The sequence below is a fragment of the Pseudophryne corroboree genome, chromosome 2, assembly GCF_028390025.1.
Source record: "Pseudophryne corroboree isolate aPseCor3 chromosome 2, aPseCor3.hap2, whole genome shotgun sequence".
Classification (NCBI taxonomy): Eukaryota; Metazoa; Chordata; class Amphibia; order Anura; family Myobatrachidae; genus Pseudophryne; species Pseudophryne corroboree.
In genome coordinates this window covers 778,142,179-778,158,677 of record NC_086445.1, presented here as the reverse complement: position 1 = coordinate 778,158,677, position 16,499 = coordinate 778,142,179, and the positions used below count along the sequence as shown (strand labels likewise).

Genomic DNA, 16,499 nt, shown 5'->3' with positions numbered 1-16,499 from the left:
ATTTATCTGATACTACTGCTCTTTTGAATAAGTTAGGTGAGATTCATGTTCCAGTTGACAGCTGGCTTTGTAGTGCCGACATTACCAGTCTGTACACTGTTATCCCTAATGAGGATGGTATCAGGGCAGTTCGACAGTTAATTTCCACACATGAGCTATATGGAGGTCCCAATGTTGATTTTGTCTGTGACATTCTTGAGATGATTTTAACTCACAATTATTTTTACTTTGATGGCCATTTTTACTTACAGGTGTCCGGCGTAGCGATGGGGTCGAATGTGGCCCCGTCGTACGCTAATGCCTATATGTTTGTTATGGAACAACACATTTTTTTCTCTAATCCTGTAGTATCTGATAATATTTTATTTTTTGGTCGTTATATAGATGACTTGTTAATTATCTGGACTGGTTCTAAACAAGCTTTTGATCATCTCATGAGTGAACATAATGCGACAGATTGCCCTATTAAATTCACCTATAATATTGATCAGACTAGTGTACATTTTTTGGATGTCACTATTGATCTTTGTGGTAATCGGCTGGTTACCTCTTTATTTAAAAAAACTACTGATAGGAATTCGATATTACATGCCAGTAGTTTTCATCCAAAACCTTTAAAATACGGTTTGCCATACTCTCAGTTTATTAGAGTATGTCGGATTTGCTGCGATTCACATACTGCAGCTGAGAGCATTGATAAGATGATCTCTGATTTTTTGTGTAGGGGCTATAATTATGACATGCTCATTAAAGCAAAACACAGAGCTCTCAATACACCCCGATCTACTTTACTGAAACGTAAGGATAAGTCGGGTACGGTCTCCAAAATGCCTTGGGTGACACACTTTAATACATCCAGCCAAACCATTAATCAAACGAGTAAAAAACTTTGGCCAATAGTTAAGTCTGATAAAACCCTTAATTTGTCTGATACCAATTTAATGAACTGTTACACTAGAGGTCGGAACATTCGTGACTTTGTGGTCAAGACTGACATCACCTCTCAGCGGGCCAATGCGTTTGATTCTGGATTTTTGGGTCGTAAACCAGGTTGTTATAAATGCTTAAACTGCACGACTTGCCGCTCCCTTGTTGCTAGCACTACATTCAACCACCCTCATAGTGGCCAGAAATTTGTTATAAGACATAAAGTCACCTGTACCACACGTTTCATAATTTATTTATTAACATGTCCGTGTGGTTTAAGTTATGTTGGTAAAACGGAACGTACTTTACGTGAAAGAATGGCAGCTCATAGGTATGCCATACGTAATGCCATTGAGAAGAAACAGAGTGACCAGCCTGTTGCCAGACACTTCATGGAAGCTGGACACAGTCTGGCCACTTTGCGATATATCATCATCGATCACATCCCCCTTGATGTGAGAGGGGGTGATCGGTGTTTGAAATTACTTAGGTGCGAGGCGAGATGGATTCATAGGTTACAGACCATATCTCCTAAGGGTCTGAATGAGCAGACAGGGATTTATGCGTGCATCTGATTAGGGACCTGCTTTATCTCCTCTGATATTTGTGTTTGTTGTATCTCCTTATATTATATATGTATTTTTTGCATACTGTATAATTATGTCTTTTGAGAATTCATTGTTATGCATCTGCCCGTAACTCCACTGTATCCCGTTTATTTTAAATGTATGTTTTATTTGGTGGCTATGGCAACGGGCAGTGGTTGATGACGTCCTTTGTGGATGCCGTCCCCCTGACTTCCGGACGCCGCCGCCAACACGTGGGTTACCTGGGGTATAAGGTGAGCTGTTTGTACACTGTATTTTGTGCCTGACGATGAGGGAATAAATCCTTTGAAACGTTGCTGTATTTCTGCCTCTTTGCGTGTTATTTACTGAGTGCCGTGGAGGATTTCTTCTGTTATATGGTGTACTGCCCGTGCACCTACCGCTGGCACCAGGACTTTCCATTTTGTTTTACAACAGGTGTGCTGTCCGTTTCTACGAATATATATATATATATATATATATATATATATATATATATAAAACCACCCGCTGAGCAGCAAAGCTGTGATTTTCGATTTAAATTACTCAAATTTTGAGTGCTAAAGTGTACCTTGGAAGCCCTCTGCCATTCTATAGAGACAGCAGGAAGCTGCACTTGTAGCTTTTCTGTCAGTGCAGGTGGGGTTCTCGGATGGGGCTGTACCGAGTCTTCTGTGTTGCTTACATGCGGCTGTGTATGAGTGATGCGATTTCCTCTGAGGGTAGATGGAAATCAGCACCCCCCCACTGACATGTGCTGGCTGCGCCCTGTATTCTACTGAACATCAAGTTGGATGGTGGGAGAACCACTAAACACATAGGGGCGGGGCCTTTTAGTGGCTAATTTTTTATTTAAAATGTAAAAAAAACATGCATGCTGATGGACAGCAGGCATGGGGAGCCACTAAGAGGATGGGTGCCCAAAGTAATGTATCCTCTGTGCTCTGCTTGAAACCGCTGAGGACAACTTGCCATAAAGCTTTCAGGTAGTAATGATAGTATGTATGTAACAGCAATTGTATTGTAAAAGAGGAACATGTTCCAATTGTGTAAAAGACTAGAGGTCTATGCACTAAGCTTCGGAGAGAAATAAAGTGGACGGAGATAACATTCTAGCCTATCCAGCCTACAAAATGCTGCGTCGATGCCCATTCCCACCCCCCGCTGGGACTTAGACTGCTTTTCCAGAAGTGCTAAAATCAGCAAATAACGATTTTAGCACTTCAGCAATCACATGCTGAATTAGGCCCTATGTACAAAGTTGTTTACTGTGCTGAATATATTATGTTTGTTTACAGCCATAAGAAAATGTATTAGCTTACTTTATAATTCACTACAATTAATATTGTTATGCTGTAGGTTCACTCAAGATAGAACGTGATTAATTAGTGTTTAGATTTTATTCATGCTTTGTTTCTATAGCCTTTATCATTGCTATTTTTTGTAGTTTCAGATACAGCCATACTCATTAAAATATTGAGGATACACATAAATCAAATAATTTATGACTAACAGAAGATGTACTTTGTTCATAGTTATTAAATAAAATAAAAATGCAAACAAAACATTTAGTACATACAGTCTGTGCTGTTAACTTAATATATGAATACATTTTCTGTAATATAGCAAACTCATTCCACCTATATCATACCCTCCAACATTTTACACAGAAAATTGGTACAAATCAGGAAAGGGGGCTGGCCACGGGTAAAGGGTATGTGGCCACACCCCTTTTCCTATACTTTCAATGGAAGTTTGGACAGCCAAAAATCGGTACAGACCATTAAAAAGGTACTTTACCTGGCAAAAAGGTACACTTGGAGGATATGCTGTACTATGTGTAAATATATTAATTTATAACAGAGTTTTACCTCATGAAAGCACATATACCTATTTAAATATGCATTCCTATGCATATGCAGTACATGTTTTTAATTAATTTATTTATTTTTCCACCTCATGCTATACCCATGTATTCCTGTATTGTCCCACTGACATCTCATTAACCCTAATCAGAGTTACAGTTAGATCAGAGTTATCACTTAAGGTCACAAAATCTGGACAATTTGGTACAGGAAAATGTCACTATGTAAGACAGGCCACATTGCTGATGGCAAGATAGGATAGTTTACTGTATAATATGTTTTAGATATAATTCTGCTAATGTTAGCTAAGTAGAAATAACAATTAGTTGAATGGTGCTTCGGTTCCTTCCAAATCATAGGAATTGCAAATGGCATATGATGTGAACCATTTTTCCAGGCAGTGAGTAACACATGATACATAGCGGGATACATTTATTTGCCTGCGGTCAGGAGAAGATGCATTAATAAGTGCCACATAGTACAAAGGAGTTGGTGAGAGTTCTATGGTGTTGCTGCAAGAGATATGTTTACAAACAAAAAGTATGTCATTCCCCAGAGGTACATTAAGAGAAAGATAGTAACACGCTTTAATATGAACAATCTGAACAAAGATCTGGTACTCTATTGAAATTTGCCGAAATGTGCAGAATTTTCATTCAACTCTCTTCTGCTCTCAAAGCAACTACACATACCCTCCAACATGACCCATTCCATTAGGTAAAAATATTCTGTTCCTGGACTTTGGGCCTAATTCAGAGTTGATCGCAGCAGCAAATTTGTTAGCAGTTGGGCAAAACCATGTGCACTGCAGGGAGGGGGCAGATATAACATGTACAGAGAGAGTTAGATTTGGTTGGGGTCTGTTCAAACTGAAATCTAAATTACAGTGTAAAAATAAAGCAGCCAGTATTTACCCTGCACAGAAACAATATAACCCACCCAAATCTAACTCGCTCTGCAAATGTTTTATCTGCCACACCTGCAGTGCACATGGTTTTGCCCAACTGCTAACAAATTTGCTGCTGCGATCAACTCTGAATTACCTCCTTTATTCCAGCGGTATCTCCAGAGATGAGACTGCAGCACAGTCCAAAATTCAAATAGGGTAGCCACACCAACTGCTGCCCCAAACACTGCCAGACATCACCAGCCAAGACTCACTGACAGTTGGTGTGGCTCCTCTGTTTGAATTTTGGACTGTACTGCAGCCCCGCCTCTGTAACTGCCACTGGCAAGAAAAATCAGGAACAGAGCATTTTGTACCTAATGGAATGGGTCATGTTGGAGGGTATGCTAACATATAGGGCTAAGGGGGTCATTCCGAGTTGATCGCTCACTAGCAGTTTTTAGCAGCCGTGCAAACGCATAGTCGCCGCCCACGGGGGAGTGTATTTTTGCTTTGCAGGAGTGCGAACGCCTGTGCAGCAGAGCGCCTGCAAACATATTTTGTGCAAAACAAGACCAGCCCTGTAGTTAATTATCCTGTGCGATGATTGCAGCGATGAGTGACATAGTAATGACGTAAGATGCCCGCCCAGCAAACGCCCGGCCCCGCCTGCGTTTCTCCAAACACTCCCAGAAAACGGTCAGTTGACCCCCATAAATGCCCTCTTTCTGTCAATCTCCTTGCGTTCGGCTGTGCGATTGGAATCGTCGCTAGAACCAGTGCAAAACCACAATGGACTTTGTACCTGTACGACGCTCGTGCGCATTGAGGTGCATACGCATGCGCAGATTAGCCATTTTTTTCACGCGCAGCTAGCGATCAACTCAGAATGACCCCCTACATGTAATAGCCTGCGAATTGCCGGAAGTGTGGGACTTTGGGGGTAATTCAGACCTGGTTGCTAGGCTGCGTTTTCTCACAGCCTGCGATCAGATCCGAACTGCGCATGCGTATGCACCGCAATATGCAGGCACAACAGACTGCAGCAATGGGGGTCGGTGCATAGCGACGAGATGGTACAAAACAAGTGACTGCACGGGCGATCACAAGGTGACTGACAGGAAGAGGGCATTTGTGGGTGGCAACTGTCCATTTTCAGGGAGTGTCTGGAAAACCACAGGCGTGTCCAAGCGTTGGAAGGGAAGGTGTCTGAAATCAATTCCGGTCACGGACAGACTGAGATGATCGCAGCGGCTGAGTAAGTCCTGGGCTGTGCAGAGAATGCACAAAATCAGTTTGTGCAGCACTGCTACACATGCGTTCTCACAACTTGCACAGCTAAAATACACTCCCCCCATATGCGGCAACTATCCGATTGCAGGGCTGCAAAAATCGCTGCCCAGCGATCAGGTCTGAATTAGGCCCTTTGTGCGAGTCTGCCTGTGATTTTAAAGCAGCAATCATTTACAAAGCAAAAGCAGGTTGGTTTTGCGTTGTAAATCATAGCTGCTTTAAAAAAAATGGGTAGACTTGCACAAAGTCCCGCACCTCTACCAACTCGTAGTATGTTGCATTTAGCCCATAGACACATAATTCATAAAAGTTTTAAGGGCCTATTTATAACCATCCGCATCCAGGATGCGGATGACAGGTGATAATATCGCCCAACTCGCACTACTATAACTGATTACATCGCAGAAATAGATGTGCAGATTGACCCTTATTTCATTATGTACATGATATTTGCAACATAATGTATGTGCTATATGCCTGCCAAGATAAAACATTATCATTTTATATCATTGGTAGGGTAATCTTTTTATAGCAAAATGTTTCTTTTGTACAGATGATGTTTGAGAGCCTATGATCATCAGGGCTAAATTAAGAGCCACATGGGACTGTGGGTAAAAATGATCAAGGGCCTATTGTGAGAAGTGGATGAGCTGTGACTATTAATGTGTTAGTGTAGCCAGTGCCAAGTGGGTGTTTAAATCCCATACACTATTAGTCAAAAGGTCTCCTTAATAAGGCAAAACTAGAAAAATATAACCATTCTGTGAGGAAAATAGAAACATGTGGTCAGCTGGATATCATCATGATGGATCTATGTTTTTTATATTGAGGCCTGGGGCTGTAGCCCATTGTTAATATGGCCCTAGTGAGCATGTGATCATGTGACTCTGTGAGCCATTTTTCCAGCCAGTGAGTAGCCTCTATGAATGGACCCCAATATTTTTTCAATTACCTAAAAAAAAATAAGCTCCAAATCCTCATCAAGCTCATTTATCATATGTACAGGGCCAGCTCTACAATTGCGTAGCTTTAGGTGGCTGGCTAGGTGCCACTGAATTCATCTAGCAAAAGAACTGAAGCATGTTTCTGTATGCAGCCTCCTCCTTTTACACTGCACTGTCTGCTGCTGCGGGTCTAATCAAGTCCAGCTGCCACTATCAGGCTGTGCCACATAATAATGTCTCTGCACTTCCTGCATACTGACACGTGTAACATCAAGTCATATGAAGGCACATGGGAGACAGATGTAACTATGGCTCCTGAGGGGCGCCCCCATGGCTGCTCCTCATAGCCCTGATGCACCTCCTCCAGACTCCTGAATCCCGGCTCTCCAGCACCTGACTACATGTCTGCACCCAGCAACGTTGCTGCAATTCTAATGCCGCCTGTAAGAGGAACCAATTATGAGAGAACGCAAGGAAACAACTTTTAGGTAGGTAATGCATGGGGGTTTCAGCAGGACCACAGACAGTACAGATCTTACAGACCCATGGGTGGTTTGCATTGGTAAACAACATAATAGGAAAAACACAGGCACTGGGCCACAATACAGTACATATGGAGGGTGAAGTAATGAACGGTCAGTAATGAACTTAAAGATGGAGGGATGGAATACAATAAAGAGCATAGAAATATATGTATGTGTGTATATATGTATGTATACACATACAATTAAATATCCCCATCAGACCCCATATGTAGATGCAAGATTTGTTGTCACTGATATGAAAGTGATGGTATACTGTGAACAATGTGAACAACATTTTGTTACCTTGTTTATAATTACTTTTTCATTTTAAAAGTCCTTAAATATTGTCCTTTTTCTCTGTATATGTATAATGATGCAATTCACCCCAGCCCACCTAGTGGCCACCTGCTTCTCCCCTCTGAGAGGTGGTGGTGGTGGTAGGGTTTGCAGGTTAAGGGGCACTAGGCTGAAGCTTTGCCTAGGGTGCAGAGAGACCTTGCACTGGCCCTGCGTATGTAGACATTTTTTAAAAAGTTGCTTTAAGTCAACAATTGCCTCATCATAAATTTAAATATGGCTTCATAATATCTGCATGGGTTTAAAAAACTTGACTAAATTTACAGATAAGTAAGCAACATACTGCGATTCAAATCACTGTACTGTCTCTCCACAAACTCTAAAAAATTATCTGAATAATGTTGCCTTATTGAATCAGAATAGCAACTAAATATGCAAGGTGAACATTTATGTAAATTCACTCTTCCTCTTCATTTTCTTCTGAATAAAACAGGAAGTTTATTTTGCATTTCATTGAAAACACTAATCTCTGCAAACCCCACTTCATGTTAAAACTGAACTCCCCGTTTAATCTGTTTTATTGCTTTGAATATGCTGTAACTTCTAAAATGTGCTATAAATGAGCATGCAAAAAGTGTATTTTACTAACTTCTCCCAGACTCTTCCTTAAAAAAAGGTTGTCTTACTGTGAAGTCAGATGCTAATTAGCTTCAACTTGAAGCCTCTCTCTAGTTCAGTGAAATTTAATTCCCTATAGTTCATGGAGGCAGATCAAAATAGCCTGGTATAATACCTACAATATATTTCTTTACTAGGAAAATGTTTTCTACTTTTACAAATTGTCAAGTGTCGCAGTAAGATATGTACATATATTATAATTGCATTCTGAAAAGTGTTACAAAAAAGGCATTGATCAAAGCACAAGAGCTGAGTATTCTGAGGTCATCCAATTTTTGCCAACAGTGTACATGAAAATACCTCTCCTAATTTTACAGTACTGTTGCATTGCTACTTACTGTAAGGAAATTGTATGTCAATAGCTTTACTAAGGCCACACATCCATGCAAGGAATCTCTTTCTGATATTTTTCAATACACTATATATGACCTGTTCAAAAGACCTATATGCTTAGAAGTATTATAACACCTATGTATATATTTCTGTAGACATCACACATTTTACCCTTACTGGATTAAGGAAATGGTTTCCAAAGATGACATAATGTGGAATAGCAGAAGATGATTGTCAAACTGCAGGCGATGACTGTTACTACCTGTCTGTGAAAAGAAAAATACTTACTGCCAGACTACATGTACACTGTGTAAATTTTAAAACATTAAGGGGAAACCACAATGTACTCAATGACACAGGGAGACATGTATCAAAATAAAGTTAGGGTGTGGCCCATAGGTACCAATCAACTTCTCATTTTACTAGATAAATTACAATAAAACCCCACTTGGCTGACATAGGCAACTTCTCCAATTTATCTCTCTTGAAGGTTTGATACATCTCCCTTATAAAGTGCTATATGCACCATGTCCTTTTAATGAAAGCTTTGGTTTAAGCAGATAGAAAATAAAACAGACAGAAAACTGGCCCTCCTATACCTATCATTATTATTATTATTATTATTATTATTATTATTATCCTATATTGATGTAGCAGAATACCTCCCAACTGTACCACTTTGGGTGGGACAGTCCTGTTTTCCTGGGACTGTCACGCTGTTCCACCTGCAGGCTGCAGTGTCTTGTGGTGGTGAGGGGGTGAGGTGACAAAATGAGGGATGCTGTGTGGCCACACACCCATACCCATGAGGCCATGCCCCTTTACTGGAATGAGTGCACCTATGGCGCTAGGTCCTTCTCCAGTGCCCACCAATGTTGGGAGGTATGTAGCAGCAACATACAGCTTTACATAGACTGTTTAAATAATCACCTCAGTCACTTCCACAGTTGAGCTAATGGTGAAAATGGTCTACCATATAAACTATAATCACTAACAATACCCTACAGTACCAATATATTTTTAGTCTGTGGGAGGAAGCTAGAACACCCAGGAGAGGTGCATATAATAAAGAGCAAACATACAAACTCAATACAGATAGTGCCCCATTGAGAATAGAACTTACATTTAATAGCATGCAGGTTGCAGAAAGGGCACATGTTTTTATATTTTAGCTGCAAGATTTAAAGTGGCTATTGTTTTAAAGGCAAAGCCAACTTAGTTTTTCCTTAAAAAATTGCTGCTTTCAAGTTTTGTGGCTAAACTGACAAAACTTCTACACTTTCCACAACCCTCTGGCAGGACAGTAGAGAGCCTGGGTGGGCCCAGGTACTTTTCAGGGGGTATGGCATAATCACAGGAGGTGTGGCCATGCACTCTTAGAAGATAATACAGAAAAAAGAGTATTTTAAGCACCTCTCTGGCCACACTACAGCCTAGGGAGAAAAGCTGCAGCTGCTGCCAGGTAAGAAGGTGGAACCTGGGCCCCCATTGGGCCCTTCCATCAGACCTGGGCATGGGTAATTAGTAATCTCCCCCCCCCCCTCAGCACCACTGCCCCCAGGCTACTGCATTTGGCCTATAGCCCCAGCACTGTGAGGCAGTAAAGCTGACCACTGTGTTATGGTTACAGAGTAATCTGGTCACTAGGTTGGCAATGCAAATTAAATTGTATTATCTGCTGCAAATGAATATGGTAAACATTTTACAAGTCTTTCATAAATGACAAGAGTTCTTAAGAACTGTGTTGAAAAGCATTTAATTAAGTCAAGTTCTGATAACCTGGTGCCAGCCTGTTAAACTTGTCCACAAAACAGATTATGTATAGATACATGTTCTTTTTTATTGTCACACTTTATGTATAAAACATGCATTTTAGCAAAACATCACTATTAAATGCATGATATTAATATATTATGTATTTACTTGAAAGGTCTAATATAAGGAATCAGATGCATGGTTTATATAATTTAGGTCTTAGGCATAGTAGTAAAGCAAATAGAATGAGAACTATTAAAAGGTGACAAAGCTGAGTACATAACCCTGTCAAATGTGGAGATCGAAATGGCTCAGAGCATAAATGCTTTACAAACATTGCTTGAGTGCACCTGAGCTGAACTGTGACAGAGAAGTACTGCTGTTTGAAATGAGAGCTCCATATTGATCTGTGTGGCTTATTGCCAGTTGAAAACTTACAGCTAGCCTTTTATTACAAGGCTTCTAATAGGATATTTAGACTTGTAGCCTACAGCAGGAAGCCCGATTATGGTAGTAGTTTCTTTTTTTTTTTTTTAGTCAACTTAATTAAAAACAAAATGACAGACCAATATGTCTCTTGATAGTATGTAGAACTCAATGGCCTTCCTTGTATGTCCAGGTGACTGTGTCACTATGAATGACTATGACATGAGAGGCAGATGGTTCTACGTAAAGCCAAGGGGGTTATATTGGGAAACTGTCAAATACAGAAGCACAACTACTCTGTTAAGTATGCAAAATTTACTAGGTCAATTAGTACAGCATTGAACTATAAAAATGTTTCCTAATAAGGTTTGTGTTGAATGTTTTCAATTAAGTACCCTCAATTAAACCCAACTACTCTACAATTCTGAGACACACAGATTATAGTCATGCTGCCTTAAATGAGCAAGTGTCAAAACCCTAATTAAATTTAGGTAAAGCAGACACAGATACTAGTAATCATTAATGATTTTTTGATGCATACTTTCATCTCATCTTTAAAATGCAGAACTCCCTGTGCGAACAGATAAGCAATCAATATATGATAGACATACAGCTCATCCGTTCATACTATTTGCATCCATATTCAGTGATCCTGTTGAACAACATTTTGGAATATCTTGGTGCTTTATATGCTATGGGAAATAATATTATAGAAAATATGAAATTTCTACTGTGTGCAATTAATCACATTGATTGTGTAGAGGACTGTAAATAGTTTTATATTGTTATGTAAAACCTAGGAGAATTAGGTCTTTATAAATATTTTATATAAGGAAAATAAGAAGACCAGATCTGCATTGAATCTGCATTACAAATGGCCTGTATAAAATGAATTAATGCACACATTTTATTTATAACATTAAGTAAAACTAGGCAAAACCAGCCAACATCTAGGGAATATAGTTATTCCTACATGCAGACCCCATCAGAGTCAGTATTTTATTATACCGTTTGTGTAGTAGATAAAAACATAATTGTATTATATTTATTTAAAATGTGCCACATCAGATACAAAAGTAGTCTCAATGTATGACCTTGATGCTGACAAATGCATAAGAAACACTGCATGACAAACTAATGCAATCATATCAAACAATTAAAAAAATAAATTTTCAAGGTGAAAAACATCAAATTGCTATATATGTTTATCCATCCCAAATAAACGATCATTCCAAGTGTCTACAGATGCTCCGTGTTAACATGTAGGACAGAAAAGGTTTTCAAATATCTGTAGCAATTATTTATTGACTTTCATTTGCATTTCTTGTAAGATTGATGTCCTGAACTTTAAGACTAATGGGAAATCCACTGCTACTGTGTTGGGAATAGCTGTCAATAATTTCATTGCAATAACACAATACCCTACATTCTGAAGACCAGGTTTCTAATTAGCTAAGTCAACACCTAATCATTGAGCAGGTGACTGAGGTGACTGGATGTTCTGTGCAAGAGTACACAAATATATCAAAGTATTTTAGAAATGCATCTGAAAAAGAATGTTTACACAGTTCAGTAATCCAAAAGAGATTAGCATTTTTTTCCCACATTTTTAATTTAACAACCAAGGTTCTACTATGTCCATAGAAACGAAGACTTCCAAGGAGTCAAGCAAATTAGGATTACAAATTCTGTTTAGATGCTAATACTATTCAGGTTTTCAGTAAAATCATACTAGAATGACTGCATCGGCCTCATATATGTGACTGGGAAGGCCGTAACTGAGTAATGGTTCTCATGAAACAGGTGTTGGACTTTAGATATATAATAAATGTCTCTCTCTGAGACCTTTAACAGTATATACATCAAACTACATCTTACAAATAAGTGACCACTACAGAGAATGTTGAAAAAGAAGTGTACACACTACCACCTTGTGGATTAATCTTAAAAGGACAGATGTTGTTCCTTGCAGCTGAAAAAGATCTTGCTGGTGTTCTCTAATAAAAGGTATGGCCAGAAATAGAGACTATAAGTAACAGCTAAGCATAAACCTCAGTGGGTCCTAAAACATTTCATGTCATATCTGTCATCATCTACATCTTAATAAATAACAATTAAAAATCTTTTGCAACATCTAGACTGAGTCATTTTGACTTACCTTTTACTTATAGAAATTAAGTGTGAATTTAGTCCAAATGCTCACATGGATTATTGTAATCACTATTTGATCTTAAAATCTTTATGTGCCTTAAACAGCAATGAAGGTAAAGATACAGAAAGCTTACTATGGAAAGGTACTGTATCAGCATGTACAAGATCAGCATGGATTGACCTCTGCTGAAGATCATTTAATGTCACAATATGTGACAAATCCTAGAGGAAAAGATTGAGTAATATCATATTTCACAGTGGGTGGTCGATTAATGTCAATGAAGCCTGTGATTTAGCCAATTCATGATTCACAAGTTCCATATGCCACCAGATTTCACAACGAGTTGCTGCAATGATCGCTTGTAGATGTAAATAGACAGCCAAAGTGCAATATGGACGTGAAAATCATCAAATCTCCCCTCTGCCTCCTATACACCAGACAAGCAGCATCCTGTCCTTTGTTGGTTAATGTTTCACCTTTATAGCTGCAAGTGAAAAGGATCAATACAATCATACCTGACTTCAAACAAGTACACAGAAAACTGCCTAGCTGTCACAGAAGATCCCCAGCTAGAAAGATGCAACACTAAGGAACAGACATAATAGAGTAGCATTGCACTCCAACCTGCAGTATTAAAGCAATGTGCCTGCAGTAGAACCATAGGATAAAGCTTAATTTTACTGTACAAAATGCTTTAGATGGGTTGTATCCTAGTACACGGACAAAAGTCCCTACAATGTGAAAAAAAAGGCACTGCATCACTGTTGCACTTTATCTGTCATTCAAATGGGATTTTATTTTCCTTCTGTAGTTCTTCAAGGATATCATGCTGGCTAGTCAGTAGCCACTTGCTAGATCCCACTGCATGAAAGGCAGCAGGGGACCTCAAAGTCTCTTCTTCTTCTTCTCAGTGTCATGCAACACAGTATAATGTCTGCAAAACCAGATCAGCCATGCAACTTAAAACAAACTGAGGTGAGGGGGAACTACTATACCCGTCATTCGTGGGGGTGGGGTGTCCAATAAGTAGGCGATAATCAAGTAATGATGGAGAATTGCATTCACAGATTTCACATTGCACACAAGCATTGAAACAGTGGGCGTGCAGAATCCTTTAATGCACCAGTGAATGGTGGGTGTATTTTGGAGGGATATTTTACAGACTGTATTTTTTCGTCTTTAATTTACTTTTTCTCTTTTTTTTTTTTACTTTGTTTTATTTTGTGGCACTAATGGGTGAATCATACTGTAAAGCACGTTCTGGTCCAATATACATTACACATTCAGAACGGCAAGCAATGTGTTGCAATATGCAAGGTGCAGTCTAGCAATAAAATAGCCAGCACAGATTCCATGGCGAGCTTCCGAGTGCAGATTATTTCCTAAACATTTTACTTCACTTCGTTCCAATAAGAAATAAATAAGAACAAAGTACAGAAAAAAAAAAGAAAAACCTAACAGAAAAACAGAACCTACAGTACATTTTTTTTCAGTGGTAATAAAAGACTAGCACTGCAACGTCCTTTAAATCAAAGTGTATCAAACGATCAGATACAGTATCTCTGCTGTAACAGGATATGGCAACAATAATCCTTGTTTGCTTTCGTTAACCAATATCACAAAACGATTTGAAATGTCTTTTTCTCCTTTGATCTCAAGCAGGAGCATTAGGAGAGCGATTCTCATTAGTATTATTTCATATTACAGGGCAGAATAGCGTTTCATTTGTATGATGAGCCTGATCTGCTACTTTGTAAACACCACACACAACCATAGCTCTTTCCAAAGAGGCGACTGCAGCAAAATGATCATTACTGCCCAGAACACACATACTGTATCTGACTACGTAGAGCACAAGGGAAAAGTATTGACTCGCAGCCATAGGGGAAAAGTAGTCACAAAAAAGGACTGCAGTATAGCCTGACCGCTCTTTACAAGCCTACTTGGCTTAACTAGCATACAAATTGCATTTAAACGTCTGCTAGGCACCTTACCTTGACAAAGCAGAGAGGATGATCGTGTACAGTGTTTTCTGCAAAGCAGGCTCCTTACATGGGTAAATAAATAAACATATTTGTTGGAATCCAAGGCAGTCTTGCAGTCCAAAGGAATGTAATAACCAGAAAAAAGAAAAGGCTGTGTTGATGGCAGGAGAAAAGCTGTATAGCCGTTCAGCAGGAAAATTCATTACCATCAGTGTGAAGATAGAGGAGGTTTTGCAAGTAAAGAGCTGTGATTGCCTATGCAGAGACGGAGAGAGACCGATCTGCAAGAGATTGAGGAGGGAGAGAGGACCAGGCTGTACCAGTCCTTCTCCCACAGCTATTGGAGCAAACTGAATGAAATTTACAAAGCCAGCAACCAATAGATTGCTGCAGTGTGCATCATCACTACAGAAACCATATCTCCATCTACACCTAATGCACAGAGTACTGTAGCTCATTCTAGTGCACAGAATAATCACCGGATTTTGTAGGAGGGGAGAGGTATGGTGGATTATACCAGGGTGTGTGTACATATGTTAGTAAACAGCTAAGTGACACTCAAGATGGTTTGATTTATTTTTGTTTTAACAGCCCCCTAAAATGACGTAGATTTTACTGTCAGCTAATTGACTTTGCAATATTCACGTGTTTATATGCAATGCAATATAAAATTAGCAGTACAGTATATGTGGGTTTATTCTTTTGTTTAATTTAACTGCGGTAATTTAGCTGTGCATGAACCTTTTTCGTTAAAATACTGTACTGTATAACTCTTAATACCTAAATCAATCCACTTGGCAAAATAATGTCACCACAAAATAGTCTCATTTGTTTATCCCTAGCAGAAAAATGGAAACTTAAAACTACACTTGCTACAGTATACAGTATATTGTATGTACATGGGGAGTACATGCAAGAAATGAATATATGACTCAGACAGTGGTTTGAGGATATTCACATACTGTACATGTGTAAGTTTTTATATAAGACTATACAGTGGGCCTGACAAAAGTACAATTGTCCAATAATAATGGGAGTACGTGCAATTAGAAGAAAAATAATGCTCCTGCCCTGAAGAGCTTGCCATCTAAATAATAATAGTATAAATGCGCTGGAAAGAAATTACTACCATGTGCACAACCTGTATACAAATGTTGGGCAGCCTTATGCTAAAGCCCCAAGAAGAGAGCACAGTAGTTACTGTACATGTTCATCTAGGTAGTATGTTTAGAAGGTTGTTTACATTATAAAAAGCTACTGTAAGTATAATACACAAGATATAAAGTAAGGTTCAGGTAAAATGAGGTTAATAGAACTGATACTTTTTTTAATGTAATATATCACCGCTATGTAACATGCACAAATGTATTGGCATTCAATAAAGCAGATTAACCCAGATAGCTCATTCACAATTAGCATAATTTTCAGACTACAACATTGTCATAATGATAGGCATGTCTCCCTTAATGACTAGACTAACCTCCATGTTTTGGCAATTAGGCAGTCTTACTATGAAAAGCTTAATTGAGGAGCTGGCATCCTGTCTGAATCTTTGTGACATGCTTGCATGGATGTGACCCATGCCAAATGTCTCACTGTTAGTGCTGGATTAACCATTAAGCAAAGTAAGCATGTGCTTACTGTAGGGCATCAAGGTAAAGGGGGCAACACAGAAACTTTTTTCATTGCCGGATTTACCATGTTCCACATGGTGCAAAACATCAAATGGTGCAGCTGAACCAGGATCCACACAAAGGGGCTCCAACCAGGGCCGGATTAACAATGGGGCGGATGGAGCTGCAGCTCCAAGCCCCCATTGAAAATAGACCCACAGAGTTCCCTGCAGT

General features: G+C 39.2%; 1 protein-coding gene across 2 annotated transcripts in view; it reads right to left on the bottom strand.

Annotated features, from left to right (window-relative positions):
• NLGN4X (neuroligin 4 X-linked) overlaps window positions 1-15,083 on the bottom strand; it is a 561,080-nt gene extending 545,997 nt beyond the window's left edge. Inside the window, exon 1 of one of the 2 annotated variants that reach the window (XM_063955509.1) lies at window positions 14,662-15,083. The gene's annotated coding sequence lies outside the window, so the exon portion shown is untranslated. The remainder of the gene's footprint in view (window positions 1-14,661) is intronic. The other variant, XM_063955510.1, reaches the window with a different exon arrangement.
• Window positions 15,084-16,499: the final 1,416 nt, after the last annotated feature.